The sequence below is a fragment of the Vulpes lagopus genome, chromosome 1, assembly GCF_018345385.1.
Source record: "Vulpes lagopus strain Blue_001 chromosome 1, ASM1834538v1, whole genome shotgun sequence".
NCBI classification, from domain to species: Eukaryota; Metazoa; Chordata; class Mammalia; order Carnivora; family Canidae; genus Vulpes; species Vulpes lagopus.
The window spans coordinates 62,054,059-62,081,808 of record NC_054824.1 but is presented as its reverse complement, the minus strand read 5'-3'; the positions used below and the strand labels follow the sequence as shown (position 1 = coordinate 62,081,808).

The 27,750-nt window shown below is 44.4% G+C and overlaps 1 protein-coding gene and 1 pseudogene across 21 annotated transcripts in view; both read right to left on the bottom strand.

Moving 5' to 3' along the window:
• The window catches only part of TRERF1 (transcriptional regulating factor 1), a 209,989-nt gene extending 200,249 nt beyond the window's left edge, over positions 1–9,740 (bottom strand). For 14 of the 21 annotated variants that reach the window (XR_005990218.1, XM_041770728.1, XM_041770837.1 and 11 more), the window contains exons 1-2: positions 8,335–8,499; positions 7,831–7,912 (exon numbers count right to left, since the gene is read on the bottom strand). The gene's annotated coding sequence lies outside the window, so the exon portion shown is untranslated. Of the gene's footprint in view, positions 1–7,830; positions 7,913–8,179; positions 8,242–8,334; positions 8,500–8,542; positions 8,676–8,767; positions 8,904–9,146 lie in introns of those variants that run through there. The other 7 variants (XM_041770769.1, XM_041770776.1, XM_041770750.1 and 4 more) reach the window with 7 other exon arrangements.
• A 16,881-nt stretch (positions 9,741–26,621) lies between these two features.
• LOC121474993 lies at positions 26,622–26,718 on the bottom strand (annotated as a pseudogene).
• Positions 26,719–27,750: the final 1,032 nt, after the last annotated feature.

Sequence of the window (27,750 nt, the reverse complement as noted above, 5' to 3'; positions counted from 1 at the left end):
TTCACCCAATTAAGAAAGAAAAGTGAACAAGCCCCAGTACTCGAGAATCAGCCTCATTACTGGTATCCTTGAGTTGAATTTTAAGGGAGTCTGGTATCTCCCATTGTGATGACATCAGAGGGCACTCAAATGACACCCCTATTAAAACTCCTGTGCATCAACTTCAATGTTTTTTTTTTTTTCTTTTCCTTTTTAAAACATCTTTCAAAGGAGGTAGGTTGGAGGTGGTTTCCCAAGAGGAGGGGAGAGGCCCTCAGAGCAATCCCTGTTATGACAAAGACCCCCAGGGGCCCGCAGGAAGCTTTCAGAGGCAGGAAACTGCTCAAGGCCCAGCACGTCCAAAGGCAAAGCCTGGAAACCAAAGGCAAAGCTGTCTAGAAACCACCATGGATTGTCCCAGTTCCTCCACTTTAGGAGCCCCACTAAAAGGACAGGGCCAAGGGTAGGAGGCTGATGGAGAACAGCCATGCAATTTGTTAAAGTCAAGTTTTGGCTTTAATTACGAGGCAGCCTTAAAGCTGTGGGCTCCAGAATGAGCCAGACAACGCAAGTTTTTAAAAATTGGGATGCCCAAAACATTCTTAAATCATCTGAGTATTTCCAACTAAGGTCACTGGGAGTTAGTAGCCCAAAGTCCCCAGAGTATCTTCTTGGTTTCCATGATCCTCTGCATATATTCTGTGCCATGTTCTTACTGAATACTGCATAGCATTATCTATTTGAGGGTATACAACGTTTGGAGACCATTCAAATTTTGGCATTAAACCAGGGCTCTGGATGCTGGCTGGACATGTGACTCTGGGTTAATCACTTTTTTTTTTTTTCAATTCTACATCTTGAGCCTCACTTTCTTCGGCTGTAAAATGAGAATATCAACCTCCTATGGTTGTCGCTTCTGTTGTCAGATAAAATAAGACGTGCCAAAGAGGCTCTGGACCAATAAAAAGCTAGGTAAACACTGGTTATTTCAATGGCATCCATTTCCTCTCTCTCTGATTTTTCGTTGATTATTTTCTCCTTTATGAAACCAAACTGGTATCAGTTCCACTGATCTCTCAAAACTGACAACTTGTATTTATTATACAAACACAAGAAGCCCTATTATCCACAGGTGAGCAAAATCTCGGTACCAGCAGAATCTAGGTGACCGGGGACAAGGGAGTTCATTACACTAGTCTGCTTTTGTTACATTCAAAGTTTTCCCATCATAAAAATTCGTTCAAAAATTAAAAAAATAAATAAATGAAGGCTTACCCTCTGGCTCAGAAGCGAGAGGTCTGATTAGTGAAAAGCACAAGGTATTTTTGTTGAAAACTGAAAATGACTTTCAGCATACACACACAGTACCCCAATGGGCCGAGGGCTGTTTTTAGGTAGACTCGGCTTTCTGGAACAGTCTCCGTTTGCAAAACAAAAGCTGAATGCAAATGAAGCCCTCCTAGGACCCTCAGACCTCAGTCCGGTTTCCAGCCAAGGCTCAAGGCTCAAGGTTCCCCGGCACCCAGCTCAGAAGCCAAGTTCGCCTGTGGCCGTGGGTGGGCAGGTCTCAAGTCTGAGTACGGGATGGAGAGTCTGAACCCACGGTGCCGGGCACGTCACTGCCAGCAGTGCTGATGCCAGGCCAGCCTTCCGACGGGAGGGGAGGAGCACTTTCGCTGACAGGAGCACAGAGAGCCTGAAACCCGCCCCCTCCCTGAAGAGAAAGTGGCTACCAGGCGGGAGCAGGAGGGAGAGGGCTCGCTGCTGCCCGAGGTTTGAGGAGAGGCTTTGGGAAATTCAGGAAGAGTCCCGGCGGCTGTCAGGTTTTCTATCTGCAAAGGAGATCTGGCTGCAGATCAATTCACCTCGCTGCTGTCGGCGCACGATGCCTCTTACAGTTTACATAGCACTTTCCGTACATTATCTGATGGCATCCTCACAACTCGACGAGGAGAGGCGGCAGATGGTATCACCCTCTTTTTACAGATGCGCAGGCCGCCTTGTCCAGAGCCAGCCGCCCAGGGCACTGGACCCCAACCCGGATCCTCAGACTCCCTCCTCCGCCACCCACCTCTCATGCAGACCCCACGGGTGAGGGCCACCCAGGCTGGCAGTCGGTGGCACATTTTCCTGAAAGGTAGCCTGAAGGAGAGGTCTCTGGTTTTTGTTGGTTTTTTTTTCTTTTGGAGCCTCTTGCTCAAAACATGACACTGCCCACCAACTTTTGAACGGGGCTGAAAATCACAGCTGTTTTTTTCCGATGATAGTTTTCAAATAAATCTAACGGGAGGTCTAAATTACTTTAACTGAAGACTCTTCCTCAAGCAAAAGAATCTGCTCTTGCCTCTGTGCTGCTCAGTAATGCAGGCAAATGTTGAGAAAAATGCAGTACAATTTTCTGATGCAGTCTTAACCCTTGAAAGTCTCTGGCTGGTGCCAAGTCTTGAGCCCAAATCCCTTCTCAAGGAGGGTGCAGCCTCAGCCTGGAGCACCCTCTGACAGAGCACAGATCCCTCACCTTCCACTCCTCTGCACCTGTCTTCTCAGGTTTGGGCCAGGACAGAAGGCCCTCCCCACCCCACCCCTCCTCCCTACACCCCCAGGCAAAGCCCAATTCTTCCTGAAACCTTCTCAAGGGCTTGAGTCAGCTGACCCAACCCCACCCATTGCTCTCATCAATCACTCCCTCTCCAGGATCTTTCCCATCAGTATACAAAGCCAACACCAGCACCCAAAAAACCCTTACCATTATGCTCCCAGCTCCTGCTCCAGATCTCTGCCCTTCACAATCAAACTTTGCCAAAAAGTTGTCCATACATGCTATGACCAGTTATGACCAGTTCCTCACCTCCTAGTCCCCTGCCAACCCCTCCAATCTTGCCCCCACCCTATCCATTGCATTCCACTGAAGCTGTTCTTTGGAAAGTCCCCAATGGCTTCCATTTTGCCAAATAATCCAGTGGTGACTCTTCTGGCCTTATCAACCTCATGAAACATTTAGCCACCAACCCATCCCCAACAACACATCAACATACACACACACACACACACACACACACACAAAGAGCCTTTCTTTCTCTATGTATAAGCTCCTTAGGGCATCTCATCCAGTCTTCTGGATGGCCCCACGTTTTTCTCTCATGCGTGGCTACCCCTCTGGTGCAGGACACCACTGTTAGAATGCCTACCTGATCACCTCCACCTTGACTCTACCAGGCATTTAGCACCCAAAGGAAAATGGCTTGATTCTGTTCCCCTCCCTCTCTCAATCTTCCCCATCTGGGCAAACAGCACCACCCAGGCCCCCAACTGCTCAGGCCACAACCCTCAGAGCTCTCCTAGATTCTTTCTCCCAAGCCACCTTCGAACCCATCAGCGACCCTCCCCATCTACCTCCAAAGTGCATCTCACACCCACCTGCTCCTTCCACTCCATCATCTCCTCACCAGCTCCTCTCCTTTCCACCACTGCAAGCCCCATTATCAAGATTTGGGAGTGTCACTTCCCACTGGAAACTTTCAGTGGTTTCCCACTACACTTCAAATGAAATCCAACCTTTTCAGAGTCCTCCAGAGTCCTGCACAGTCACCTCACACTGCCCTCTCTTCATCCCCCTTATCCACCTGTTCCTCTTTTTAGATCTCCCCAAAGATCTCCCCAAAGTCAAAGTCCTTGCATACAGGGTCCCCTCCTCCTGGTACCGTCTGCCAAACCTTAAAGCACCTTTTTAGGCTACTTCAGCTAAGTAAGTCCAGGTCACTGTTCCCTGCAGTCTCATCAAAACATTTATCACATTTTGCAATATATATTTCTGTACAGGTCTGGCACCCCTCTGGACCGTAAGCCAGAGACTGTGTCTGTTTGAAATATCATCATATTCCCAGAGCCTTAAGACAACGCCTAGAATAATAGGTCCTCAGTAAGTAGCTGCTAAATATACCAATCAATATAGTAGATCCAGTTATGGCATGAAAATAATCGTCATCTCTAGGAGCCCAGAGTTATCACTGCCATTTAGGCACACTGGTTCTTTTCCCCTTCCTCTTTATAAAAAAAAACTACTTAGTGTTGTTGCACCAACACCCCAATAGCTCAGCATATCCCACCCACTCCCCAGCTTGTTGTCCTATTCAATGAGGAAAACACAAAAACCATCCTCTGGCTCAGAAAACCCAAATTAACCAAAAGACCTTACAAGCAGAAACCGTGAGTACTTAAAAATTCTTAGAAAATATCATAGGTCTTTTTGCTCTGCATTCTTTTTAACCCAGAAAAAAAAGTATTAGAAGAGCCATGGGATTAAATTTTATGTTACCAGAACTTTATTATTCCTTAAAATACCACAGTACCCTTGTGGACAAGCATATGCCAATAAATAGACACCAGCTACTCCTGTCTCCCTCTCCCCACAAGGAAAAAAAAATCAACTATGTTTTACTCTACCCTTTATTTCTTTGGTTCTCCTCCAACATGCAAATTCAGAAATATTATTAATCCACAAGATCCCAGCTGATTCTAATCCTCCCTTCTCCCTGAATCACAGTTTTATGAAGTCATAAATAAAATGAGCTGAATTCAACTGCTTTTAGAGCAAAACCACCAGCATCCATGTGTACTGCCTGGGGTCTGAGCCACTTGTGTGGACCTTCACTTTTCATATCAATGTTCAAAGTCAAACATCAAGAGCTTTCCCCCCCAAAAAAACACCCATGGTGAAATAAAGGATATCCCAGGAATGACAGAAATATGACATCATTATTATGAGCTCTCTCACAAACATACGACCAAATCCCAACTACCTATATGTGGTAGAGTGGAATCTCCACAGAAAGTAGGTAACACATTCGGCTTTCTGGTGTCCCACTCCTTCCCAGGATTACCTCCTGGCGGGGGGGGGGGGGGGGGGGGGGAATAGCAGCTCCAGCTTGATTAACCTTAGACTTGACCACGAATAATTAGACAGGTAAGCCAGCTGGGTTGGAGGGGAAACTTCCAAGATTAACTGAAATTATTTTGGGTTCCTGGGATTATGTGCCCCACACACTACTGGCACATATAAATGGAAACAACCATGCCATTTTTCCCCCCAAAAGACAGTGGTGGACTTTCGTTAAGTATTTCCTTGTATTTGACAGTCAAGATTACCAAGCTACTCAAGAGTTCTTTTTGGAATGCCAAGGTACAAATCCGCTCTCTCCATGAGAAGACAAAAACAGAAGTTAATCAACTCGTCCTAGTCCATGAAGCAATTTGGCCGTTGGCCCAGGAAGAGCCTGTCGAGACCTCTTGAGACCTCTCTCCACAAGACCCAAGTCACAGAATTTCAGAGATGGAAGAAACTCATAGATCAAATATGCATTTTGAAGATTTAAAAAAAATCCCAAACCCAGCAATGGCTATCCTCCCAACTTTTCTTTTCAGTAACATTTTCTCCCTGCTTTGAGAATCAAATCACCTTTAAAAGTTCTTTGTCACTTTACAAATGCTGTAAATTGAGCCAACTACCCAACGTAACACTTTCTGATTAATCAACTTGATGGAGAAGCCCTAGACTTTCAAAAAAAAACTGAAAAAAATCAATGTTTTTGATTATTATGACTAACCTACTATCAAAGGAGGAAAAGCAAATTATAAATAAGCTTTGTTTTTGTGACCACGCATTTTATTATGTAAGCAGCAGTCCCATCTTTTACAATGAAAGGTCCTACCTCAACAAAAACCACAGACCCAAGAGAGTTAAAGGAGGCAAAACTGAGTTCTTTCCGCACAGTTCATAGCATAACTGTTTTCACAGCAAGCTCGCATAAATGCTGTGTGATATTAACACATGCCTGCTATGTGGAAGCCGGCTTACCAAGCTGTGAAAAGACCCATGTTCACCATGGAACCTGCAGAATTAATATTCTCAATGCCCATAAAGCAGAAGGGAAATGCTCTTTTTTTGAGATGTCAAGCTGGCTTCTAAACAATCCTTTGGCGAAAATGGACATGCCTAAAAGGGCGGAGCCCGAAGAGGTGTGTCACTCCCGGTATCAATTCCTATAAATCAAATCCTGACAATCACCACAATATTTTAAAAAGAATGAATTATGATTCATGGGCCTTCAAACCTTTATTACCACAAGAACATTCTCAGCAAAAGAGAAAAAAAAAAAAAAAGAAAAGCTACTGTGACTTGATTAATGGCCAAAGCAAGACAATAAAATAAATCTCATAAATATAAGAAAAAAAAAACTGAATGACTGCTCTTGGCTTCAAGGGTAGGCATGTAAATAATCCTACTACCCTGGGATAAACACACATAAAGATTTTGTTTACCCTCCCAGCATATACACCATTCTGACTAAGATTCTCAGCAGGGAAAAATAATAGCAAATTTGTTTAACTAATGCCTAGTTAGGAATATTTGATAAGTGGCAGTAATATTTAATTCCCAACTAACTCAACTCTCAAGCTGCCAAAAATCAAATTCTCAATCTGGAAATCTGATGACAGGGAGGAAAGAAGAGAAGCACTGTCCATCAGTAACATGTAGGGAGATCTTTTTTTAAAACCCACTTTTTCCTCTGCTAGAGTTGAGCCTGTCTACAGAACTGCACAAAGCTTAACCAACTTTAGTTAACCACACACCTAGCATTTACTCCCTGACCCTACTAAACATGTCCGAATTTGGGTCCCTGGTGCCAAAATTATCCTGGCAAAGTTAAAAGTCTCAGCATAATCAAGGTACCTGGCAGTCAAAACCTACCAACTCATGTGCAGAAACCAGCAGGAAAAGAGAGGCAAGGAGAAGCAAAGACTGCTGGTTAACTGGTTAAGTGTGGAGGGCTGCTTGTTATTCTTACAGTGGGCATCAAAACCACATTTTCCATCACCAGATTGCTTTCCTGAAAGGGTAAATGATGCAGAAGGTTGTACCAACTGGGACAACTTAAAACTCATTCCTTAAAGCTCTCCTCCATGGCCTGCTAAAAAAGTGAAGCCAGCCGGCCTTTGGGAGGCTTTTTTTTATAAAAAACAACTCTTCAGACACCCCTGGCTTCATCATTCCTAAGCATCACCTCCATGTAGTTCACAAGACAGTCCAGGCCATGCTGTTAGCAACCCGCTCAACACTTCACTTGCCAAAGCCCTGTCTAGTCTGGGGCAGAGTTTCCACAAAGCTGGCTCTAACAGACCAGCCGAAGGCACACGGAAGAACCAGAAGTCATTTTCTCTAACCTAAGGATGGCAGGCGCACATGCTCCAACCCAGCGCTGGCCAGAGGCTGCCCGCCAGGTGCTTTCGGCCTCCGCCAGTGAATGGGTGGTTTTGTGTTATTCTTAAATATCTATTTCTTCAGCCCACCAGCAGCAACTTCCCAGTCTACCAAACTGAAGTTAGGGAGTGAAGGGGCAGGCTCTCCCCCTTATACATTTCTCTTATCTGGGTGGCCACTGTAGCTTGGGGGAGTATCCAGCCCCCAAGGAGCCTACAGGCGCATATACATACATATATGCATCATGTCAAAAACCCAAAAGGCACATCCCTAGGGTCCTGCGGTTTCTTGGCTGGAAGAATGAAGGCTTTATAACATCACAACCTTCAATTGCAAACCCCAACACCACCATCGTTTAAGCCGGGGCTGCCAATTATAGCGCCCATCTCAGCCCTCCCCCCTTAGCCGGGATGCTGGACAGCCCGCAGAGGGACAAGAGAAGAAGGGAAGCAGAAAGAAGGCCCTGCTAACAGACTGAAAGTAAAGAAGTGGGGGGGGGGGGGACTTTCCCCTTCCCCTCCCCCGTCTTCTCACGGAGCATCCCCCAACTAATTTTTTTTTTTTTAATGAAACTTAATAAGCTTCTTGCCTACCTTGGCTGTTTCTGCAACAAGTGCATGGGCAATCCGACAAGACCAGACTCCGCTTGGGGGGTGAGCTGGGGGGCGAGCAGAGCTGATGGAGTAATTTCAATATTAATTTATGTCAGAGCCGCCTTCACGAAGCGCTACTCACTTACAGTACTGCCCTCAGCCTGTAAACAAATATCGCTCCGCCAGGAAACATACTCCCCAGATGCAAGCCCCTTCCCCAGCAGGGAACAGGGCCCTGCGCCGCCCCCACCCCACCCCCAACAGCATGCTCCCCCACCCCGGGGAGGAAGCTCCGGGTTTCCAAAGCACCAACCCACCACCTCCGCCACCACCCCAGCAAGAAACTTACTCGGTCCGTCTACGCCTCCACCCTCCCTTCAGGAAATCTACTCTCCATATGCATTCAGCCTCCCCGCAGGAAATCTGCTCCCCCCTCCCCCCTTCTATATACATGCACCCCTCCCTCTCCTCCTCCCCACGCGCCCTCCCCAACCAGAAACTTACTAGCGTGCAAGCGTGCAGGCTCTCCCGATCCTGGAAACTTACTCCCAGCTATAGCGCCCGCCAGCCCCCTTTCCCGGCCCTGCTCCCCTTCCTGCCCTCCGCGGCAAGCAACTCCAAACTCTCCGCATCCAGCCACTCTCCCTCCCCGGTGGAAATTTGCAGCGCGGGGCCGCGCGCGTGCATCCACCCTCCCCTTCAGGAAACTTACTCCCCATCTGCATGCACCGCCTCTCAGCCATCGCTTAGAGGGAAGGGGGTGTGCTAGGGAGACAGAAATACATATGTATCTCTCGCCCCTCCCCCGGCCGCAGCCCACTCGGGGCCGAGCAGCGGTAACCTGGCCTTACCTTTTGCATTGCTCCCCACCCTCGCCCCCTCCCTTAACCCTCCTTATCCGCTCCCCGGCGCCCCCCTTTTTTCACCCATTACCCACCCCTAGCAACCGTTCCCAAGCTCCTCTCGGCCTTTTTTTTTTTAAATCCAGGATGCAAATTCCTCCCCTGTCAGCAAATCGACTGTCAAATTATTTTCTTGCAAAAGGAGAAAGGCGGGGTGGGGGGGGGGAGCAGAAGCAAAAAGGGGGGGGAGGGCGGGGGAAGGGAGAGAGGGACAGAGGAGGGGAGAGATATCCCTCCGCAGAGCTGGGTCTGGCCGCGGGCGGGGAAGCAGGAAGTAAGGTGTCCAGCGCCGCGGCCGCCGGGTCCTCCGCCCCGGCCCCCACCCGCGCCCCCTGTCCCCCCGGGCGCCGCGCTCAGGCGGGCGCGGGCAGCCTGGCGCATTGTTCGCCGCCTCCCCGGCGATGCGCTGCCGACCTTATTTGTGTGCTCTGCTGGTGCGTGAGGTCGCACCTTTTGTAGGCTTGGCGAGACTCTGGACGAGGATGGGGCGGGGGACGCGGACCGAGTGGCGGCCCCGCGCGGGACCTGTCAGCCCCCGGGGTGTGGCGGACTCTCCGGCGTGACCGGAAAATCGAGGCCCGGGAGAAGGCGGCGTGGCCGGGAAGCTGCCGCCTTAGACCCGGACCAGTGCAGGATTGCTTCCTGCGTAGCCGTCCCGGTTATTGTAACGAGCTTTGCAATTTAACGACTGGGGTTGGGGGCTTTATTTATTTTGCTAAGGGGCTGCAAAGACGCCAAGGTCTCGGTGGAGTGCGGAGAGGCGGCCTGTGCCTCCCCCCTCCGCACCCGGGCTCGGCGGGGCTGGGAGAGGGGCTGGGGCTCCCGGGAAGGGGCTGGAGGCTCGCGCAGCGCGCGGCTCCATCCCTCCGCCCCGATGGGGGCGGGGAGGGGGCGCTGCAGACGGCGCTGCGAACGCAGCTCTCTGGGGAGGGGGCTCCATCTCCGCGGCGCTGCAGGCCGGGGAGGGAGGTTGCCTAGGAGAGGAGCCGGGCCGAGCGGGGAGGGCGGGGAGGGGGCGCGGGTGCCGCGGCGGCGCGCGCTCGCCCCTCCTCACGCGCCATGACTGTGGAACGTGGTGCCGGGGAGGAGGGACGGCCGCCGGAGGCCGCCCGGGGCTGCTCGGCATTGGTGCGGAAACCCGAGCCCGGAGTCGCTCCTCGCGCTGTCTCCTCCTCCTCCTCTGCGGGGGAAACCGCTGCACCCAAACCGAGAGCAGCTGCGAGCAGGGGGCAGGGCGCGGGCTGAAAGGCGAGCCGAGGGTTCAAGCCTCGGCGGCGCCAGGGGGGGCGAGGGCCGGACGGGCCCCGGGGCCCCGCGGAGGCGCGGCCGCCGGTCGGTGCAGCGCGGGGCCGCGGCCTTCGCAGGCGTCTCTCCCGGCCGCGGGGAATGGGAACCAAAGTGGCCCGGCCGCACCGACCACCTCGAGCCGGCCCGGGGCATCTCGCTCTCGAGGGGCCCACCGGACAGCGAGTAGTTGTAGCTCAGGGGAAAGTTAAACCATGCTTTTTTTTTTTTTTTTTTTTTCCTTTTTCCTTTTCCCCAGCGTGGGGGAGGTCGTCTCGTCCCTTCCCCCAGCTCTGGCGCAAGACCAACGAGGTGCTCCCCTCCCCACACCTTCACCGCTGCCCCCCACCCCCACCCCCACCCCCACTCGGGCGCTGGGTGGGGACAGGGCGGGGGAAGGCTATATGGGAGCTTAAAGCATGAGGTCATGGGCGGAGGAGGCTGCTGCCAGAAGCGGCCGAGGTTGGTGTGTATTTTGAGGGGTAACGGTTTCGGCAGTGTTAAGTTCTCCCGCCTCACCCTACCGATCCCGGGGCGCCTGAGCCAGGGGGCCCCCGAAACAAGAGGGGGCTCTGGGCCGTTTCGCTCAGTGAGCGTTTGGCCGGTGCCCAGCCCTTTTTGAGGTCCTTCCATAAAAGCAAAGAAAGCTGAGGGACAGCGCACAGAGCCGCGGGGACCGAGAAAGGCTTCAGATGCTCGGCCGCCCCTCCCCCCGCCCCCCGCTTTCTTCGGCCCTCGGTCTCCTTCTACCGGACCGTGTGTGTTAAGCCTCCTGCCCCCTCCCACCCATTCTTCCCCAGAGGCCAGAGGAGTCTCTCAAACTCTTCATGTGCACTCCTTCCAAACCCTCCCAGTTGCTCTTAGAATAAAGGCAGGCTCTGAAGCCCTTGCGTGATTTCGCCTCTACGGACCTCCCCACTCTCCCAGCTCCTCCCCTCCTGTACTGTAAGCCGGGTGGTGCCTCTTTGTTCGGCTTGGGGCGGGGGGCGGAGAGGGGAGCTCTACCCCTTACCCCTACACCTCTTATTACCGACTCCTGCTAGACCTTTAGGATTCGACTCCACTGTCTGCTACCTCCAAGAAGCCTTCCTGCGTGTTAGTCTCATCTCTAACACCCTCGGGGGAGAAAGACCCTCCCTCTCCCTCCAGCCCAGCTGCAGCCAGAGCTGACCCCACTGACCGCCCTTTTCCTAGGCGGGGGAGAATAGCTGAGCTCTAGCACTGTCACTGCCTGGGGCCTGACCTCCTGGGAGGGAGTTGGTGAGGAAAGAACCTCCAAACACTCAGTTACGCCCGGGAGACCTGGAAGAAGCAGGGCACCTCCACCTCTCACACCCAGCACACACCCACACATGGAAGGCAAGGAGAGTTCTTTCTATCTGAAACTCCTTCCCGGAGCAGATAGATAAGGAGCCTGAAGGGAAGAGAAAGTAAATTGCTCAGGGTCAATGCAAAAATTCACACTCTCTTTCCTGCTCCTAAACCAGAAAAGGGAAGGTTTGGGATTCAGACTGTGGTAGTGCTCCTACACAACCAACCATGCTTGAGTCACCTTCAAAGAACCCCTGCATGCTTTGGGCCACTACCAACAGAGAGGTAATATTTCCTACTGGTTAGTCCATCAGGCTCTGACCTCGAATGACTTACTTGACTTAACTTGGTTCAGTTTCTTGCCTGTAAAATTGAAATAATGGTATCTAGAGTGTTGAGTTGTGAGGTTTAAATGGGTTCATATATATCAGGGCCTTAGAACAGTGTCTACACAAATTCTGGATTACTTGTGAGTGGGGTTAGGTGCCCCCTCCCTTCCCAAGGACCCTCAAAAATCATGTCCCCAGAGTCTATGCTGATTTAACCATCAAAGTGATCTGTGGCCCAAAGAACTTGAAAGCACTGATAAATGCACAGATAATACACGAAGACATTATTTAGCCAATAGATTCAATCCTCAATAGTGCATGTGTTTGAAGACTGTCCATGGGGTGGATAATCCCAAATCCGTGAGCTGTGGTTCTGGAGACTCAGAATGAGTGTCAGAGGGAGGACACCTGACATTGAAATTGGATCTTTGAAATTAGTGTCAGGCTCAGGGCTCCTGGGTGGCTCATTTGGTTGAGCATCTGCCTTTGGCTCAGGTTGTAATCCCTGGGTCCTGTCATGGAGCCCCAGGTCCAGCTCCCTGCTCAGTAGGGAGTCTGTTTCTCTCTCTGCTTTTCCTCCCATTCATGTCCTCTCTCAAAAGCTTGCTCTCCCTCTGTTTCTCAAGCACTCCCTTTCTAATTAATTAATTAATTAATTGTTTACCAAAAAATAAATAAAAGAGTCAGGAGTAATTGAAATACTCCTAATCCTGGTGCAAAACCTACCTTGTATGACCTAAGCCTTCCTAGGCAAAAAATATAAGGGGATTATTTTTACCATCATCAGATCCTGGTAGTCCCATTCTCAGTGTTTGCCCCCATGATAAGAGGTTTTTTAAAAAATGCATTCACATGGTTCTGGATTCAAATAAATATTGAGAAGTCTCCCTCCCACCCTGTCTGACACCCACTGATTTTCCTTCTATGGAGGCAACCAAGGTTAACCTTCAGAAGGCATCTGTTTTGAGCTGAGGCCTTCAGAGTACTTGGATGCCTATTTAAATCTTTATGTCCAGGCTCCCTTCTCCAATGCAGGCAGAATCACTACCCCACTCCTACCCTACCCACCCCCTTCAGGTTGTATTACTAGGGATGAACCACTGTTTCCTGAGCTACCAACAGAAGCAAACACTTTGTGTTTCTTTCTCCTCCTCCACACTAATAATAATCACTAAGGTTTATTGAGTGCTTTCTATGTGCCAAGTACTGTGCTAAGTACTAGACCTGCATAATCCTATTTAATCGGCCCCAAACCACTTTACAGATGCAGACAGAAGTGGAGGATCATCTTACATCGCTTACACCAATTTGCAAGCCAACCTTAGCCCAAACCCTCTCTCCTAACCGGTAGTCCTCTTGCCTCTCTGCAACACAGGAAAAAATCTGATAGCCTGAAAGGGAAGGAGTAGAATGGAGTCTTTGGACTTTGTCTGATCTCAATTCAAATTTTGCCTCTGGCTCTGCCAGCAATGAGACCTTGAGGAGGTTTTTTTTTTTTTTTTTAAGATTTTTATTTATTTATTCATGAGAGACACAGAGACAGAGAGAGGCAGAGACACAGGCAGAGGGAGAAGCAGGGAGCATGCAGGGAGCCCGACATGGGACTCACTCCTGGGACCCCAGAATCACGCCCTGGGCTGAAGGCGGCGCTAAATCGCTGAGCCACAGGGGCTGCCCAAGGAGGTTTCTTAAGCTCTCTGAACCCCCATTCGCCTGCCTATGAACCAGGAATATACATTTTGGGTTAGTATGAAGATCAGATGCACATAAATAATGGCTTTTAAAATGCCTAGCAAACCAAATGCAGTGTTTAGATCTTGTGTAGTTCTAATTTGAATAAACCAATTGTTAAAAAGACATTGTTGAGACAGGGAAATAAAGTGTGGACTTGATGTAAATGTTAAGAGATTATTAAGGTGATATAGATGTGATATATAGAGAGATATTATAGATATGTGAGAGGTATAGATATTATAGATGTGATAATGGCATTGTGGTTATATTTTTTCTTCAGTTTTTATCTATTAGAGATATGTAATGAAGGATTTGGGGTGAAAGTCTGTCTAGGACTTATTTTCAAACACTCCAGTTCCCTTCTCTCCAAAACAGGAGATAAATAAAACAAGATTAGCAAAATGTGGATAATTGTCGAAACTCTTACGCTGTTTTCCCCACTTCTTGAATGCTTGAAATATTTCAAATCAATTTGAAAGAAATTTAGAAGTAAAATAATTATATTTTAAAACATTAAAATTTAAAATGATCAGACATTCAATTACTATAAATTGTGAATAATCATAAAATTTTCTAAATTGTTGAAATACAGTACTAGCTTATAGCATGGTACATGCAAAAATGGCAGTATTGTTATTGAGAGACATTCAGGACACGTCTTACCTGCCTTTGGCAGGTAACCCGATGATGGGGTAGGAAGATGGGAAAGAATGAATACCGCAGAAAGCAAGGTAAAGGTAAAAAAGGTAGTTGTTAAGGACCCATTCAACCATACAGAGGACAATGCACAGGTAGGTAAATGGCAGGAAGAATGGGTAACAGAGGCACACGCAAGTTTAAATTGGTAGATTTTCTTCTAAAATGTACAGCTGCACAGAGCCACTTCAAAATCGAATGGAGGAATCAGTCAGATGCACCAGGCAAAATTCTCAACTCTGTGCTTAGCAGGGCTGTTACCCAGTGCAGAGGGCTCTGTGTTCCCTCATTTGGAGTTTGGATGCAAGACCTCTCCCACCTCTGCCACTGTCCAGGCGGGAGTCTAAGGAATGCTGTTGGCCTTCCGCAAGAAAAGGATCATTTCTGAGGCCACTCTGGTTATTTGCCTATCTCAAGAACAGATCAGAGCTGAATAGAATTGGAAATGTATCCAGCTCATAACCAAATAAAATGTCTTAGGCCCAATGAGTTTGTTTATTGTTCTAGAAGTCATTTGTGTCTGTGTGCTCTGGGTTCAAACAGCTGGAATTATTTTTACAAATGACCCCATTTTGAAATAAAAGTTTGTCTTCTTTGAGAGAAGATTTGCATTTCAGAGAAAAGATAAAACAATATATTTGGTAATTCTTTAAAGAATGGAACCCCTTCTGTATAATACATTCTTTTATATCAAAGGTAGCTCTTCACAACTCCCTAAAAGCTGGAAAAATTAGAAGAATGGAGAAATAGAGGAAATCACTTACCACCTTGCTTCTTGTTCTATCTGAGGCTGCAGAGTGAAGGCTCTGACAGACAACAGGATCAAGTCAAGCGACCATTGAACAAGCGGAGCATGTGCTTTAGGGATGGATGGTAACTTTAGGGATGTAAGGATGTAACTAATGCAGTTGTTGAAGGAGGCTCAGTGATGAAGGCAAGTTAAAGCAATGAAACAATATGGTGGTGGCTCTTGTTTCTTTCTCCTTCTTAAATCTGTAACAACCAAAGCAATGAAAGCAAAAAATCATGGCACAGAAGGGCTTATGGGGCTCCCACTTCAAAACCAGTAGGATAGCATAAACCACCTCAACTGCCAAGTCTGTTAAGGATGGTGTTGACAGAGCAGACCTTACTCAAGACAGGAGGGTTAACTGGTATTTGTGTAGTAATACAAAGAGATTGCTATCTCAGGCAAGTTTCTAGCCAGAGAGAGAAAATACGTTCCAGGCTATGAGAAGGTCCTCAGTTTAAGTCATATTTTCAAAGGGGGGGGGAAGGGGGAGAAGCTAGGATATTTAGTAGATTTGGTGTCCAATTAAAAAAAAAAAAAAGGAACTAACTGGTTGAAATCACTGCTAAAAATTCCTGCCCCTGTCGAGAAGGCATGTTTGGGAATCACACATTTCAGCTATTGTATTAGCATATGGTGGGTGGTGCTCAAGAGCTGTGGTGGCTCACCATGGCTCCCGAATGAGTGACTTATGTTAACTATAAGGGCGAGGGAGAGATTAACTTAATTTCCTAGTGAAGATGCAAATCTTTTAAAAAGTTTTCAATTGCACCACTGTGCAATTTAAATGTTAAGTGTAGATAAAGGCTACTTTCCCAGAACTCCTAATGGAACCACAATTTTTTTAAGTGGGGGAAAGGACCCCTGAGACCTTGAGTTAGAAAGGATCCTGGCCCAGAACAGGTAGCACACTTTAACAAGTAACTGAAGAGCATTTAAGGTAAGTACTATCTATAATCATATTCAGCCAGGGCAGACTTCGTAGATGTGTGACCTGTGTGATCACACAAGACCCTGCACTAAAAGGGTCCTGCACTTAGTTAATGCGTTATGGTTACCATCTAGAAATTCTTAGTAATTTTTTAACGAAGTGTACTACATTTTCATTTTGCACTGGACCTTACAAATCATGTAGCCAGTCCTGTGTGCAGGGTTAAGGGAAAATAGCAAGAGATGGTACCAGAGGATTAAAGCAATATAGACCCTTTAACCATCACTAAGACAGAAAAAACAAAAAAGAAATATCTGGCATGGAGAAAGTGTTGTTACTGAAGTTTGGGCTGTGGCTGTAGCTCTATGGGAAGGTCATACAATAGAAGCAGTGGCCTTTAGTAGAACAGTCTTAGTCAACCCATAACCTATAGACAGGGAGGCAGGTGAATGGATACCCAATTTCTTCTGTTTTTTTTTTTTGTTGTTTTTTTTTTTTTTTGGATACCCAATTTCTATCTGTTCCTCCCCCTCTGGTCTCTTGCAAGTGCCTTCCATTGGTTGAACCCTACAGGAAACCAGAGGATCTGGGAGGCCGCTGATGAAATGAGTGGATGTTAGCCTGCCAGGGCATGGGGTACCATAGAAAAAGCTAAGAGTAAGTCTGGAAAAGGCAGAGAATATCCAGCTCAGGACTTTTCCTGAAATCTTCAGGATCAGGGTTAAGAATAAACAAAATGGAAATATCACAAACAATGAATTTCAGTAAAGGACTTTAAACTGTGATGATTTTCTTTAAGATTTATTTATTTACAAAGGACACCTGGGTGGCTCAGCGGTTGAATACCTGCCTTCTGCCCGGGGTGTGATCCTGGAGCCCAGGACCGAGTCCCCCATGGGGTTCCCTGCATGGAGCCTGCTTCTCCCTCTGCCTATATCTCTGCCTCTCTCTCTCTGTGTCTTCCATGAATAAATAAATACAATCTTTAATAAAAAAGATTTATTTATTTATGAGAGAGAGAAACAGAGAAGGCACAGCACAAGTGGGAGAGGGGAGAAAGAGAGGGAGAGAATCCCAAAAAGATTCCTCACTGACCTGAGTGCAAAGCCCGAAAGGATGAGGGGTTCCACACAGAGCTCGATCCCATGACCTGAGATCATGACCCGAGCCAAAATCTAGAGTTGGGTGCTTAACCCAACTGTGATGCCCCAAATTGTGATGCTTTTTAAAGGATAGTCATTTGGTATGCATTATGCACAGGTTTTTACACACTTAAAAAAGTAAAACAAGATGATTTAAGAATTTTTAAGAAAAAAGGCTTGAGGGACTCCTGGGTAGCTCAGCGGTTTGGTGCCTGGCTTTGGCCCAGGGCGTGATCCTAGAGACCTGGGATTGAGTCCCACGACCGGCTCTCTGCTTGAAGCCTGCTTCTCTCTCTACCTGTGTCTCTGCCTCTCTCTCTGCGTCTCTCATGAATAAACACATTTAAAAAAGAAGAAAGAAAGAAAGAAAGAAAGAAAGAAAGAAAGAAAGAAAGAAAGAAAGAAAGAAAGAAAGAAAAGAGGCTTGAGGGATGCCTGGTGGCTCAGTGGTTGAGCCTCTGCCTTTGCCTCAGGGCACGATCCTGGTCCTTGGATCAAGTCCTGCATTGGACTCCCTGTGGGGAGCCCGGTTCTTCCTCTGCCTATGTCTCTGCTTCTTTCTGTGTCTCTCATGAAAAAATAAATAAAATCTTAAAAAAGAAAAGAAAAGAAGAAAAAAAGAAAAGAAAAGAAAGAAAAGAAAAGAAAAGAAAAGAAGAAAAGAAAAGAAAAAAGAAAAGAAAAAGAAAAGAAAAGAGGCTTGAGTGGTTGCAGGAACCATTATCAATGAAAAGACAAATCTGAGATTTCAAAACTTTGAGGAACGTTCCAGGCCCCAAAGTCAAATTTTACAGACCCCCCCCCCCCACACACACACACACTCCCCTTTACTCTTTCCTTTCTTCCCATCCTTAGGCCAACATCACAACAGAAAGGGCCTTTGACAGACACAGCATCACACGAGTTGCAAGGGCCACTAGGGAAAAAGCAGCTGAATAAAATCTAGTCCCAAGGAAGATTTTGGTATAATTAAATTTTGTAGATACCTTTTACATATGAGCATTGGAAAGCTCATACAAAGGGAGTTCATTATGCCGATTTGTATCACTTACAACTATTTAATTCCTCTGAACGTTTTCTACTATACAGATCACGTTCAAAAAAGTACATATCACTGATTGATTTGGATTCCACTGAGTTCCTAACTATCCAGAAATGGGCTAAATTTAATTTAGCCATTACAATTTCCATGAAAAACAAAAATTTTGCTACAAACACAAATGAGATTATAGGGACACTCCTTATCTTTTTTCAAAATTGAGACGAAAGTCATAGCTAAAATTAATAATTTAAAGTGTACACATCAGTGATGTTTAATACATTCACAATGTTGTATAACCATCACCTCTATACAGTTGCAAAACATTCTTATCACCCCAAGGGGAAACCCCCTACCCATTATGTAGTAAGTCCCTATTCTCTCCTCCCCCTAGCCCCTGGCAACCACTAATCTGCCTTCTGTCTCTAGATTTATCTATTGTGGCTATTTCACATAAATGGAATCATACAATATGTGACCTTTTCTGCCTGGTTCTTTCACTTAGCATAATGTTTTTGAGGCTCATCTGTGTTATAACACATGTCAGTACTACGTTCCTTTTTATAGCTGGATAAAATTCCGTTGTATGGATTTATAACATTTTGTTTATCCGTTCATCAGTTGATGGACATTTGGGGGGGTTTACCTTTTGGGAATTGGGAAGAGTACTGTTATAAGCATGAGTGTGCATGTATGCATTTGAATACCTGTTTTCAAATCTTTTGGGTATATATGTAGAAGTAGGGTTGCTGGGTCACATGGTAATTCTATGTTTAACTTTTTGAGGAAAATTGTTTACACTAAATTTTTTTCAGGGAACTCACTATTTGAAATCCCTTTAGAAGCACTCAATTAGGGGATGCCTGGGTGGTGCAGTGGTTTGGCGCCTGCCTTTGGCCCAGGGCGCGATCCTGGAGACCCGGGATCGAATCCCACGTCGGGCTCCCGGTGCATGGAGCCTGCTTCTCCCTCTGCCTGTGTCTCTGCCTCTCTCTCTCTCCCTGTGTGACTATCATAAATAAATAAAGCACTCAATTACAATCACATGGGATCATACCTAGAGTAACTAAGCCCATTCTTGTCTACAAATAAAGCACAGTCCAAAAAAAATTTCTGTGTGGAAGATATTGTAGTTAGCAATTGACTTGAGTTTTTTTTTTTTAAGATTTTATTTATTTATTCATGAAAGACACACAGAGAGAGAGAGGCAGAGACATAGGCAGAGGGAGGAGCAGGGTCCATGCAGGGAGCCCTACACGGGACTCGATCCTGTGTCTCCAGGATCACGCCCTGGGCTGAAGGCGGTGCTCTACCTTTGAGCCACCGGGACTGCCCCTTGACTTGAGTTCTTAAAATTTATTTAAGTTATTAGTTTATAAAAGTAACATATACTCATTAGAAATCTTTTTTAAAAGACTAAAGGGTGTCTGGGTGGCTCAGTTGGGTAAGTGTCTGACTCTAGATTTCAGCTCAGGTCTTTATCTCAAGGTTGGGAAGATTGAGTCCTCACATTGAGCTCCACACTGGGCAAGAAGCCTATTTAAAATAAATAAGTAAATAAACAAGCAAACAAACACTATGAGGATCCTAACTAGGCGTAGGCTTTCTTTTCTTAAGTTAACATATAGTAAAATTGACTTCTTGTGTGTGTATAGTTCTGTGTATAAACATTATGACAGTCAGGATACAGATAGTTCTATCATCTGCCCCACAATCTCCCATGCTATCCCTTGAGAGTCACACTCCCCCCTGCCCCCCGCATCTCTAATGCCTGGCAACCACTGACCTGTTCTCCATCACTCCTTACTTAGCCTTTTTCCCAAATGTCATATAAATGGAATCACACACTGTATAATCTTTTGAGACTAACTTCTTTAACTTCATATAATGTCCTTGAGATTCATTCATGTTGCTAATTATAATAATAGTTCCTTTTTATTGCTAAATAGTATTTATAGTAGACTAGCAATAGTATATATTGCTAAATAGTACTTTAATGCTAAATAGTATGAAGGTACACAGTTTATGTACCCATTGAAGGACTTTTGAATTGTCTTCACTGCGTAGCAATGAGTACGAATAAAGCTGATATAAACATTCCTGTACAGGTTTTTGGGTAAACATAAAATTCACTTCTCTAAGGTAAATATTGAGGAGGGGGATAACTGGGTCAAATGGTAAGTATGTGTTTAACTTTATGAGAAAGAGATAAATTGTTTTCCTGAGTACCATTTATACTTCCAACAGCAATGATTGAGAGTTGGGGTTTTGTTGTTATTGGTTTTTCCCCCCATTCTTAGTAGGTGTGTAATAATATCTCATCATTGGCTTTAATTAGCTTTTTCTTTTTTTTTTAACGACTTTATTTATTTATTCATGGGAGACACACACAGAGAGAGGCAGAGACACAGGCAGAGGGAGAAACAGGCTCCATGCAGGGAGCCTGATGTGGGACTTTGATCCCGGGTCTCCAGGATCAGGCCCTGAGCCAATGTCAGGCACTAAACGGCTGAGCCACCCAGGGATCACCTAATTAGCTTTTTCTTAATGGTAAAAATGATGTTGACCATCTTTTCTTAAAAAATATATTTTATTTACTTATTAATTTGACAGAGAGAAAGAGAGAGCACAAGCAGGGGAAGCCTCAGGCAGAGGGTGAGGGAGAAGCAGGCTCCCCACTGAGCAGGGAGCCAGACATGGGACCCCAGGATCACAACCTGAGCCAAAGGCAGATGCTTAACCAACTGAGCCAGGCGCCCCAACAAAAAGATGTTGACCATCTTTTTATGTGTTTAGTTTCCTCCTACAAATCCAGTCTAGTAAATTAAAATGTAAGCTATGGATGCCTGGGTATCTCAGTCCATTAAGCATCTGACCCTTGATCTAAGCTCAGTTATCAATCTCAGGATTATGAGTTCAAGCCCCACGTTAGGCTGAATGCTGGTAGTAGAGCTTACTATTATTTTATTTTTTTAAATTTTATTTATTTATTCATGAGAGACACAGAGGCAGAGACACACAGGCAGAGGGGGAAGCAAGCTCCATGCAGGGAGCCGGACGCGGGACGCGGGACAGGGACTCGATCCTAGGTCTCCAGGATCAGGCCCCCGGCTGAAGGCGGCGCTAAACCGCTGAGCCACCCCGGCTGCCCATTAGTAGAGCCTACTTTAAAAGTAAAATAAAATTGGGATCCCTGGGTGGCTCAGTGGTTGAGCGTCTGCCTTTGGCTCAGAATATGATCCAGGGGTCCGGAATTGAGTCCCGCATGGGGCTCCCTGAGGGGAGCCTGCTTCTCCCTCTGCCTGTGTCTCTGCCTCTGTCTCTCTCATGAATAAATAAATAAACTCTTTTAAAATTTTTTAAAAAATAATAAAATAGAATGTTAGTTCGTGAGGGCAGGAATTCTGGTCTATGCTGTTCAATGCTCTACCAGCTATACCTAAAATGCTTATAACTTGTGATATTTCACCCGTAACAATGCTTCACATATCGTAGATATCTAACTAATATTTATTAAATGAATGAACTAACATTTGTTGAGTATTTACTATGTGTCAAGTGCCATTCTAAAAACATCATAGTATTTCAGTTTTTTTTTGTTTTTGTTGCCATTTAATTGTTTTATCAATAATTTTTAAAAATTTATTCATGAGAGACACAGAGAGAGAGAGAGGCAGAGACACAGGCAGAGGGAGAAGCAGGCCCCATGCAGGGAGCCCAATGTGGGACTCCATCTCAGTTCCCCAGAATCACGCCGGGGGCTGAAGGTGGCGCTAAACCACTGAGCCACCTGGGCTGCCCTTATCAATGATTTTTATCTGTTCTGTACATTTCTTGTTCAACAATCACACTGAGTGGTTACTATATGTCATTACTATGCTAAGGTTTAGGAATAAGTGAAAAAAAGTGCCATTATATATAGTTACCATTAAGAGACAGACAAATTGATACTGTAAGATAAGGAAGGCACTGTGATAAAGACATATGCATAGGAACCTGCCAAAGCACAGGCGAAGAACACTGAAATCACATGTAAGGGTCAAGGAAAGTTTTCTGGAAGAGCTGATTCTTTGGATTAAACTTAAGTGAATAAAATGCTTAGCTTATACTTATCCCATACTGAAAAATAGTATTAAATTTTAAAATTATTTTCACTCCCACTTAAAGTAATATAATTGTCTAGGAAGCACTATATTTTGTTTATTTTAAAAAATGTTTTATTTTTAAGTAATCTCTACACCCAATATGGGGCTCAAACTCAGCACTGAGATCAAGAGTCACATGCTCCACTGACAGAGCCAGGCAGGCATCCCAGAAGCACTGTTTTAAAAAGGCATTAGAAACAATCAAACAAAAGGCATTGGTCATTATTTCTTATCATGGTAGGTACCTTGCTTTGAGGATAAGAACTCAACTATAAAAAAAAAAAAAAAAAAAGAACTCAACTATAACAAGATGGTTTCCTCATTTAAAAAAAAAAAACTTTTTTAAAAATTTTTTATTTATTTATGATAGTCACACAGAGAGAGAGAGAGAGGGGGCGGGCAGAGACACAGGCAGAGGGAGAAGCAGGCTCCATGCACCGGGAGCCCGACGTGGGGACTCGACCCCTGGGCCAAAGGCGGGCGCTAAACCGCTGCGCCACCCAGGGATCCCCAATTTTTTTTTTTTAAAGAGAGAGAGTGCGTGCAAGCACTGGTGGGGCGGAGGGGGAGGGGGGTAGAGGGAGAGAGAGAGAGAAAGAGAGAATTTCAGAAAGGCTCCACACCCAGCATGGAGCCTAAGGCAGGGCTCCCTCTCAAGACCCCGAGATCATGACTTGAGCTGAAAGCACGAGTCAGATGTGTGTGTGTGTGTGTGTGTGTGTGTGTGTGTGTGTGTGTGTTTTAAGATTTTATTTACTTATTCATGAGAGACATAGAGGGAGAAGCAGGCTCCCTGCAGGGAGCTGGATGTGGGACACTATCCTGGGATGGGGATCAGGCCCTGAGCCAAAGGCAGATGCTCAACCGCTGAGCCACCCAGGCGTCCCAAGGGTCAGATGTTTAACCAATAAAGACATCCAGGTGCCCCACACTTACTCATTTTTTAACTTGTTTTTTTGGTTTTCCTATTATTGAGTTTCGAGAGTTTTGTTGAATATGTGATTTGAAAATATTTTCCCCTATTGTTTGCATGCTCCCAGTATCTTTCACAAAGTAAAGATTTTTCATTTTCATAAAGTACAATTTAACAATCTTTCTTTTACAGGTTGTGCTTTTGATGTCAAGTCTAAGAAGCTCTCCCTAATTCCAAGTCAAGTACGTATCTACTATAATTATATTTTAAAGTTTTATAATTTTACATTTTACATCTAGGACCCATTTTGAGTTAATTTCTGCATCAAGTATGAGATTGAGGGCAGCCTCAGTGGCCTAGTAGTTTGGCGCCACCTTCGGCAGGGGGTGTGATCCTGGAGACTGATGATGGAGTCCCACGTCGGGGTCCCTGTGTGGAGCCTGCTTCTCTCCCTCTCCCTCAGCCTGTGTCTCTGCCTCTTTCTCTGTCTGTCATGAATAAATAAATAAAATCTTAAAAAAAAAAAGTATGAGATTAAGATAAAAAAAAATTTTTTTTAAATTTTGGGTAAGCTCCTCACCCATCATGGGGCTCAAATTCACAATCCGAGATCAAGTCCCATGCTCTACCCACTGAGCCAGTCAAGCTCCTGAGCTCAAGATTTTTTTAGGTTTACTTTCCGTGTATGTGTATGGGACACTTTTGCATGTGGACGTTCATTTGTTCTAATACCATACGTTAAAAAGACTAACCATTTTCCATTGAATAACTTTTTTTTTAAAAAAAAGATTTTATTTATTTATTCATGTGAGACATAGAGAGAGAGAGAGGCAGAGACACAGGCAGAGGGAGAAGCAGGCTCCATGAAGAGAGCCCAATGCGGGACTCGATCCTGGCCTCCAGGATCACGTCCTGGGCCCTTTGCAGGCGCCAAACCATGAGCCACCCAGGTATCCCCATTGAATTACTTTTTACTTTTGTCAACAATCCACATTTTGTCAATCACTTGCTGAGCATTCTATTCTGCTCCGTTGATCTAGGCCTTTATCCCTCCACCAATGCCATACGTTATTAGTTACTATTGCTTTATAGTAAGTCCTAAAATCAGACTGATTCCTCCCACCTTATCATTTTTTCAAAATTATTTTGTCTAATGTACTGCATAGGGAATATGGCCTATAATATTGTAAAACCTTTTTGACAAATACTAACTAGACGTATCGTGGGATCATGTATAAAAATATCGAATCTCTATGATGTGCACCTGAAATGAACAGGATAGTACATGTCAATTACACTTCAATAAGAATAATTGTTTTGGTTATTCCAGTCCCTTTGCCTTTCCAAAATATTTTTTTATCTTTTTTTTTTTTTTAAGATTTTATTTATTTATTCATGAGAGACACAGAGAGAGAGAGAGAAAGAGGCAGTGATACTCCATCCCGGGTCCCCGGATTACACCCTGGGCTGAAGGCAGCGCTAAACCACTGAGCCACCTGGGCTGCCCTCCAAAATATTTTGTTTTATTTTTTTAATTTTTTTTCCTCCAAAATATTTTAGAATCAGCTTGTCTACATCCACAGAAATTCCATTGGAATATTTATTGAAATTGCATTAAATTTATAGATTTCCTTGGAGAAAAATGGGTGTTTAACTAAATCGAATCTTCCAACCCATGAACACAGTATGTCTCTCCATTAATTTATGCTCTTTGATTTCTTTCCTCAGTGTTTATAGTTGCCAGCAAACAGATCCTCCACAAGTTTTGTTAGATTTATACCTAAGCATTTCTCTTTGAAAAATTTCAAATGATACATACTTTTTAAATTTTGCTGTCCAAATTGTTTATTTTAATGTATAGAAATATACATTTTTTTGTGAGTTGACCTTGTATACTGTGGTTGTGCTAAAGTTGTTTATTAAGTTAGGACCTTTTTTAGTAAGTCCTTGGGATTCTCTATAAAAAAATTATGTAACCTGCATAAAGGCACAGTATTCTTTCTAATTAATATGCATTTTATTTTCTTTCTTGCCTTATTGCACTGACTAGGATTTTCAGTGCTATATTGAATGGGAATAATATACGTATATGCTGCATATACGTTTATGAGAGAGGAGATCCTTGTTTTGTTCCAGATCTTAGGCAAAAGCATTTAGTCTTTCACCATTAAGCATCATGTTAGCTATAGGTATTTTTTAGAAAATTCCCATTTGTTTATAGGTTGCTGAGAGATTTTATCATGAATGAATGCTGGATGTTTTCAAGTACTTTTTCTGCATTGTTTGATAGGCTTTTGTCATTTTTTCATTTTAGTTTTTTAATATAGTGAATTATACTGATTGCTTTCTTAATTTGGAAACTGCCACACATTCCCAGGATAAATCCTACTTGGTCATGGACTATTATTCTTTTGATATATTACTGGATTTGATTTCCTAGTACTTTGATGAGGCTTTTTGTGTCCTGTTCATGAAGGACATTAGCCTGTACTTTTCTTGCCCTGTCTTGGTCTAGTTTTGGTATCAAGGCAATTCTAGTATCATAAAATAAGTTGGGAACTGTTCCCTTCTCCTCCATTTTTGGGAAGAGATCACATAAAGTTGGTGCTATTTGTATTTTAAAACTTTGATAGAGGGACCCCTGGGTGGCTCAGTGGTTTAGCGCCTGCCTTCAGCCCAGGGTGGGATCCTGGAGTCCCTGGATCAAGTCCCGCATCAGGCTGCCTGCATGGAGCCTGCTTCTCCCTCTGCCTGTATCTCTGCCTCTCTCTCTCTCATAAATAAAAAATAAAATAAAATCTTTTAAAAAAAATAAATAAATAAAAGTTTGATAGAATTCACCAGTGAAAATATCTGGGCCTGAAGGAGTCTTTGTGTTTTTTGTTTGTTTGTTTTAAGGTTTTAACACATGGGTTCAATTTCTTTAATATATACATTACCTATTTCTTCTTGGGTGAGTTTCGAAAGTTTGAGGCTTTTTTAAAAAGATTATTACTATTATTTTTAAATATTTTATTTATTTATTCATGAGAGACACAGAGAGAGAGAGAGAGGGGCAGAGACACAGGCAGAGGGAGAAGCAGGCTCCATGCAGGGAGCCCGACTTGGGACTCCATGCCAGGTCTCCAGGATCACACCCCGGGCTGAAGGCGGCGCTAAACCTCTGAGCCACCCGGGCTGCCCAGAGTTTATCAATTTAATTCATCTTTTCATAGAACCAGCTTTTGGAATCATTGATTTTCTCTATTTTTCTGTTTTCAATGTCATTATTTCTCATCTTCTTTTTAAAAGATCTTATTTAGTTATCCGAAAGAGAGAGAGAGAGAGAGAATGAGAGAGAGAGAAAGAGCACGAATAGGGGGGAAAGGGAGAAGCAGGTGCCCCAACAGGCTCCATCCCATGACCCTGGGATCACAACTGGAGCCAAAGGCAGACGCTTAAACAACTAAGTGGTCCAGGTGCCCCATGATTTCTCATCTTTATGATTTCCTTTCCTTTCATTTACATTGTGTTTATTTTGCTCTTCTTAGTTTCTTTTCTTTCTTTTATCCTCTCTCTCTCTCTCTCTCTCTTTTTTTAATATGGAACACTTCATGAATTTGCCTGTCATTCTTGCACAGGGGCCATACTAATCTTCTCTGTATTGTTTTAGCATATGTGCTGCTGAAGCGAATCCGTTCTTCTTAGTTTCTTAAAATGGAAGAGCAGTCTGTTGATTTGAGACCTTTCTTCTTTTCTAATATAGGCATTTTAAATTTATAAGCATTATAAACATTATATACATTCCCCTTTAGGCACTGCTTTGGCCTCATCCCACAAATTTTTATGTGTTCTGTTTTCATTTTTGTTCAATGAAAAAATTTTTAACATACCTTTCGGGACTCTCTCTTTGACCCATGGATTATTTAAATGTGTGTTAATTTCCAAGATCCTAGAGATTTACCCATTATCTTCCTGCTGATTTCTAGTTCAATTTCATTATGGTCAGAGAACATGTATTAAATGATTTCAGTTCTTTAAATTTGTTGAAGTTTGTTTTATCACCCAGGAAGTCTTGGTAAAGATTCCATGTGTACTTGAAAAGAATGTGTATTCTGCTCTTATTAAATGGAATACTTTACAAAGGTCTATTAATTCCAGTTGTTTGATAGTGTAATTCAGCTCTTCTATATCCCTGCTGATTTTCTGTCTAGCTCTATCATTTATTAATGAAAGAAGAGTAGTGAAATCTCCAGTTACAATTGTGAATTTGTTGTATTTTTGCTTTCTGTGCCTTGAAGCCCAGTGGTTTGCTGCATATACGTTTAAAGCTATTATGTGTTCTTGACAAATTGACCCATTTATTGTTATGTAATGTTCCTCTTTATGCTTGTTAATTTTCCTTGCTTTAAAGCCTACTTTTTCTAATGTTAATTTAGCCATTCCAGCTTTTGCTTGCTTAGCTTTTGAATGATATATATCTTTTTATATTCTCTTATGTTCCTTATGATATTATATTTAAACTTGTTTTCTTGTAGACAGCCTATCTTTAGGTTTTTTTTTTTTTTTAATCAAAAAGCAATTCTGGCAGTCCCTGTCTTTTAATCAGTGTGTTTAGACTATTTGCATTTTATGTAATTTTTGGTATATTAGACTTGTATTTACCATTTTACTATTTGTTTTCGGATTTTTGTTCCTCTGCTTCCCCATTCTTATTTCTTTTTG